This window comes from Amblyomma americanum, chromosome 1 (genome assembly GCF_052857255.1).
Source record: "Amblyomma americanum isolate KBUSLIRL-KWMA chromosome 1, ASM5285725v1, whole genome shotgun sequence".
NCBI classification, from domain to species: domain Eukaryota; kingdom Metazoa; phylum Arthropoda; class Arachnida; order Ixodida; family Ixodidae; genus Amblyomma; species Amblyomma americanum.
In genome coordinates this window covers 30,499,885-30,506,782 of record NC_135497.1, presented here as the reverse complement: position 1 = coordinate 30,506,782, position 6,898 = coordinate 30,499,885, and positions in this window count along the sequence as shown.

Here is a 6,898-nt window from a genome sequence, read left to right as displayed (position 1 = left end):
TAACGTGCACTGACATCGCACAGCACACGGGCGCCTTAGCGTTTTTCCTCCATAAAAACGCAGCCGCCGCGGTCGGGTTCGAACCCGGGAATTCCGGATCAGTAGTCGAGCGCCCTAACCACTGAGCCACCGCGGCGGGGTTGGGGATTTGTCGTGCAATTACCGTAATTATATGCGATAATCCGCATAAAGGCGCACCGACGTGTTAGGAGGAGATGACTCATTAGTACTATATAGGGGCAAGACCACCGGAAAAATGAAAACTGGTTTTGAGGAAAGGAAATAACGCAGTAACTGTCTCACATATGTCGGTGGACACCCGAACCGCGCCGTAAGGTAAGGGATAAAGGAGGAACTGAAAGAAGAAAGCAGGGGGGTGGGGGGAAGAGGTGCTAAATTGGAGACCTCTTGAATAATTTTGCGCACATCCGCCGTAGTGGCTCAGTGCTTGGAGCACTCGGTTTCTGATCTGGAGTATCTGAGTTCGAACACGACCGCGGCAGCCGCGTTTCGATGGAGACGAAACGCAATGGCGCCGTGAGCTGTGTGATGTCGTGCATATTAAAGGCCGAAACATTTCCGGAGCCCTCCGCTAAGGCACCTCTTTCTTCTTTCACTCCCTCCTTTATCCCTTCCCTTACGGGGCAGTTAAGGCGTCCACCGAGATGTTGGACAGGTTACGGCGCTCGGCTACTGATCCAGAGTTTCCGGGTTCCAGCCCGACTAATAATAATAATAATAATAATAATAATAATAATAATAATAATAATAATAATAATAATAATAATAATAATAATAATAATAATAATAATAATTGATTTTTTGGGGAAAGGAAACGGCGCAGTATCTGTCTCATATATCGTTGGACACCTGAACCGCGCCGTAAGGGAAGGGATAAGGAAGGGAGTGATAGAAGAAAGGAAGAAGGAGGTGCCGTAGTGGAGGGCTCCGGAATAATTTCGACCACCTGGGGATCTTTAACGTGCACTGACATCGCACAGCGCACGGGCGCCTTAGCGTTTTTCCTCCATAAAAACGCAGCCGCCGCGGTCGGGTTCGAACCCGGGAACTCCGGATCAGTAGCCGAGCGCCTAACCACAGAGCCACCGCGGCGGGTCCAGCCCGACTGCGGCAGCTGTGTTTCGATGGAAGCAAAACGATAAGACGCCCGTGTGCTGTGCGATATCAGTACACGTTAAAGATCCCCAGGTGGTCGAAATCATTCCAGAGACCTCCACTATGGCACCTCTTTCTTTCTTCCTTCCCTCCTTTACTCCTTTCCTTACGGCGCGGTGCAGGAGTCCAACGATACTACGCCATTTCGTTTCCCCAAATAATTCCGAGCAGGCTTCCTGAAAGGTAGGCCGCCTCGTAAATGGCTTTCCATTCATTTCCGCTGCACTGGGCTAGAGCCGTTGATACAAACAACGCATTCATATGATGTCACTACGGCCAAAGATGAAAAACACCGTTGCGCAGCCGTTGTTTCCTGAGAGATGCAGGCGGCGCCGCTTTCCAGGAACCTCGAGTGAAGTCGTATACGCCGGTCACGCGACTGTTGTGATAGGACCTTGCTCCCACGTTCGTGTTCCGATGTCTCGGCTACAGAGGCGAGCGCTAACAGCATATACATAATATACACGCGACGCGGAAGCCAGCCTTGCGGCCAGTTTATTGAACCGGCGGCTAAGGCTTTCAGGGCATATTCGTGTGTCCAAATTTCAGTTTGTAAGAATCGCAATTTAGTTCTGCAGAAATTGAAAGAAAAACTTCGGTGGCCGGAAGTCAGTTATTCCTTTTCCAGGTGGAACTCGGCGTCTATAACAGAAAGGATTGATTTCAAGACGTGTTTGCAAGGGCGTTTGGTTTTGTACTTATTCGGATCATTTTTGTGGTGAATACTCAAGTGGTGCTAAGATATATGTTAAAGGAAAGCAGGGTAGGTGTAGTCACTGTGAGGTGTTTGTGAATTGGGAGAGGTTTGATCAGGCGGAAGGCGCGGATTTCCTGCGAAAAGAACACGACTGGACAAGGTTTCCGAAGAAAACGGCGCACTATCGTCACTAGTAGGGAATGCCCTGGAAGAACCGATGGAGGGGAGACTCCGGAAAAGCTGAATGGTTGACAGAAATGGAGAGAAAAGTGGCTGCTACAGCCACTGTAAGCGATAATAGCGGACAGGCCACGTGGATGGGGCCCGCACGGGCGCGCAGACAAACTAAGTAGATCAGGAAGGCTTGAACAGAAATAGTACCAAGAGTTGATGCGCGGGCTAGTTGTTGTATTGTGTTTCCATCCAGTCCAAGGAACGAGTACTGTGTCTGTCCTCTTCGTTCTCGTCCTTTGCGCTGTGCATAAACAGGAATGGCTATTCTTAGGTAAGAAGTCTGGAAGCGTGGAAGGAAACAATGTAAATCCCAGAAAGGAGGTCATGGTCAGAGCCGGCACTGGACAGGGCGAAAGCGCCAGAGTGATAACAACCAGCAGATAAGGGAAGCTGGTAGAGAGAAAGTGAGTACGCATATGCTTATCGATGGTGACTCCAACATGAAAAGGTATGTAGGAACTATAATGGAGCAGGCAAAGGGCGACTGCAAGTTGAGGTTTTCCCGGGGAGGGCGTGAACGCGGTGCTGCACACAAAAGAGACAAATTGTCATACAGTGTTGCAGTGCGTAAATTGGTAATAGTATTGGCAGGACTATATGTTGTTCTGAATGACCACGCAGCACCAGTAGCGGAACGAGTAGCGCAAGGAGCTAGGACATGCGGGCATAACACCGCAGGTGCAGATCGTCTTCATCGGAGGTGGTTGGACGGAATAGAGCTGTCGAGAGGGGCGTGGTAACTGTTAATCGGGAGATCATGAAGTTAGGCGAAGAGAAGGACTTCGAAGTGGCAGAAATAAACAGGGAAGTGCGGCTAGCAGGCGTTGGCAGTTGTTGTGGACGAGATGGGATTCGTTTTAGCGGAAGGGTGGAAGCAGAGATCGGCTGTAGGCTGGCGGGCCATGCGGTAGCCTTTTTAGGGGGTCGACGTGTACTGCGGACGTAGGAATAGGCAAGGGCGAAGAATACATTAAAAAAAACGGAGGTATTGGGAGTTAAGGCACAAAAATAGATTTAATACAAAGATCATTTACGGGAACATACACGCGGGCTTGGTAGAGAGAGGGTAGGCAGAAGATTTATTGACACTCACAAAGTGAACAAGAGAAGAGAAAGCCTCTCGGTGCTTTCCAATATTTCGAAAAGAGGACTTGTAAGTCATAATGTTGAATGGCGCAAAGCAACAAACACATGTCGGAAGACACAGAGACAGAAAGAACGCCTCTGTGTCTTCCTGTGGTTTTTTCCTTTGCGCCGTTCAAATTTATAATGAACTAACTAGCCCAACAGCAAGTGTTGGTCTTAGCCTGTCCGCATTCCACAGCCCCGGATTCCTTTCTGCTCAGCTGGCCTCTTTGTTTTCGCAGTTTTGCAGGTCAACCGGTCAATCATGTTTAACAGCCTTCATGCCTGGACAAGATTCACCCTCCCCATCCTAACTCCATTCCCACTTCACACCCTCGTTCCCCTCACCGGGCCTTCCTCCCCAGAGTGAAGGCCGTTTTTAAACTCCGCCAATGAGAGCGTTTAGCCCAGACAGAGACAGTTCCTCTTGGCGAAACGTTGGCAAGCGCTCTGAGGGTTTCCACTTCCTTGTTCACTTTGTGAAAGCAAGAAAGCTCAAAGAGCGCGAAATGGCTAGAAATAGAACAGCAGTCAAAGGAAGAAGAAATTGGCGTTCGCGCTTCGTGCGAGACACATCTCGGGGATCTAGAAGACCCACCTTTTTTCGATTGCTGTTTCTGGGAGAGGTGTAACAGGACAACAACGGAGAAGAAGGAACGCTGACACATCAGCAAATAAACTGGCAGAGATTAAAGCCAACTTGAAAAGAACATGTCTGGGTATCGTGAACAATTGCAGGCCAGAAATAAAGAGTCTAGTAAAATGTCTCCTTTATGATATAAAAGAGTGGGAAGACAGTGCCGATATAATAGTGTTGGCCGCAGGGGCTCCACAACATTTTTTTAGAGTGGGGGGGGGGGGACAGCTTCGAGTTTGTTTATGAGTTTATTCCAAGTATTTTTTCGAAAAAAAAATAATTGTTAATTTCTTTCCACATTTTTGTCTCATTCTGCAATATTCAAAGGTGGATTAGTTTCATGCATATAAAGTTGAAATTAAGTGGGCAGCTTTATTAAGATGTGTACACTGTATAGTTATTCCCTGCATTAACGAAGTTACCGCGTACTCTCCATCAGTTAAGCTAATCATGGCCAAGAAGTCATCAACGACTTTTGCTAGGATATTACACAAACAAAAAGCTTTAGGACTAGCAACGAAGCTAGATAGCTCAGCCACATTGTCTTTACATGTGATTTACATTGATAACGCCCTAGAAATCAAGCATTGGTCACAAATTTAAAGAGGGCGCAAACAGTTCGTGACTGGCGAGGGGGTAGGGGCGTTGCACCCTCTGGAGAAATGTCAAGGGAGCGACTGCCGCCGCCCTCCCCATCCCCTCCCTTACCCTGTTCCGAACTCCCTGATCGGGGTATAAGAAATTAAGAATTACCGCATCGATTATCTAAATGTATACACAGATCGTAAAGGAGAGTTGAGGGTAAAAATTTTATGAGCAGCGCGACTTAGTTATTGTTGTAAATAGAGAACCTAAATATGAAGGACAAATAGTATCGGATTTAAAGAAGGGGCAGGAGCCTATTAACAACTGCGTAATGTAGGAGGCAGTCTAGAACAAGTTTGCCAAAACAGAAATAGACGAGGAGGGGGGAGTGCAGTTTGGGGAGTGATCGTAAAAGAATTAATCTGCATACGGGACACTCGGTCAAAAGGAAAAAATTCAGGAAACACAAAAAGTGAAGGCAAATTTAAACGACGAATAAATAGCGCTCATAGCAGCAGGCGTTGAGGAAGCAATAGACAAAATCCCTATGGAAAAGTGGGATTTTAATCAGAACAACTCATCGGTCACAAAATGATGAGAGGAAAAGTGGCAAATCGCTGAAATGGATAAAAAAATGTGAATCTTATCGATAAAAAGAATTGAAAGCAGTTACTCTCGTCCAAGTTAAAACAGTCCTCTGATATCTGAATGGCGGAAGTTCGCAATGCAACTGACGGGGGGCTGAGAAAATTCTGGAACCATGTAAGCTCTCCTTCTCAAACGAATCAAAGAAAGCAGGAACAGATTCAAGATGCTCAAGTAAACTGTCTAGAGGGGGCGATGCTAAGAAATGCACTGAATCCATTGTAACTGAGTCATTTAGGAGGGACGGTAGGGTAATCTCCCTGAATAGAGATGCGGCATGGGACAACACAACAGAAAGGGGTTAGAATTGAAGAATATTATCCCGTGAAAAGGCGAGGGGGAATATTCTAAATGTACCACCACAATAAAAGACGAAACACAAATAAAGCTAATTAGCGATACTAATCCAAACAGCAAGGAAGCGTTGTAAAAGCACTGGAAACAGTCATACCAAAAGGGAAAATTCTTGACAGCTGGCGAAAGAGTGCAATGAGTTTTATCAGTAAAGGAAAAGAAGATAGCGCCAATATGTAACCCATAAGACCTATTACGATGAGTTCGGTTAAGTAGAAGCTGGCAATGCAGGGAGGGCAGTTAAAAATGCAAACATGGATAGAAAGTAAAAACGTACAAACTACAGAGCGGCTTCAGAAATGGTAGGCGCTTGACGATGTCTTGTTCGTGCTTACCCAATGTGTATCCACAGCTATATTATAGGGGGGATCCTCTGTATTTGGCCTTCCTGGACATAAGCGGGACGTACGACAACGTAAACAGGGAGCTCCTGTGAAGCACACTCATATATGAATGTATTGTTTATGAGATAACAGAATTGCCTAAGAAAATGTACCGAGATAATAAATTTGAAATTGCATGGGGAGGAATAGGGAGTGCGACACCATTTGAGGTAGACAAATGACTAAGGCAGGGTTGTCCATTGTCACCGCTGCTTTTCATTATTTACACGATAAATATAGAAATAGGTCTACAAGAAAGTAATATTGCTTATAATCTCTCGTTTAGGCAGTTTTAGCAATCTTGTTTCTGATACCAAGGCAAAAGAAACTAAGCGCACCATTTAGCAAGTCATCGTTTCAGTATTAGTGATATTTTATTTGCTTGTATTTCTGAATATGTTGTCAATACAAAAAATATATATATTTGCGCTGGTTGACACAAACATTGCAGTTCCAGTGGAAATAGCTTAGTTTTCTTCTAGAATTGAAAATTGCGCACTTCCAGCACCTCCTATGCACTGCCCTACACTCGGATTCAACTCAAGAAGGAAGAGGCAGATGCCCTTCAAACGACATTCTCCAGTCAATAGCGTCGACCGATTTTCATGACACAGCGGTTGACCCGATTAAGCCGAGTCTATTCCCCTTTCATCTGCTACATCCTGCGATTTCACGCTAGAAGTTCCGAGGAGGTCGATCAAGGGGAAGAAAAGATCGAGGGGGAAAGTCAATCGATGCCATTGGATGGAGGGGTTCTCTCACTTGCACTTCTTCAGTGAGTAGCATCCGACTATAGTTGGTTTCCTGTCACTAAGCAATGCATTTCAGCGCCAATTTCGTTTAAATATAGCAATTTGCTTTAGCCAATCGGTAAAGACTCCACCCGCACAAAAAACGATAAAGCGAAATGACTTAACACCACAAGCATTGCACTACAACAGTCTAGTGGCTGCACCAAGCGGCCACCTTGATTCACCAATATAACTTGTAAATATAGTAACAGCAAGACGCAGACAAGGCACATGTTCCAAGTTGATGCGCCGTTGACTCAGCGTGCCTATG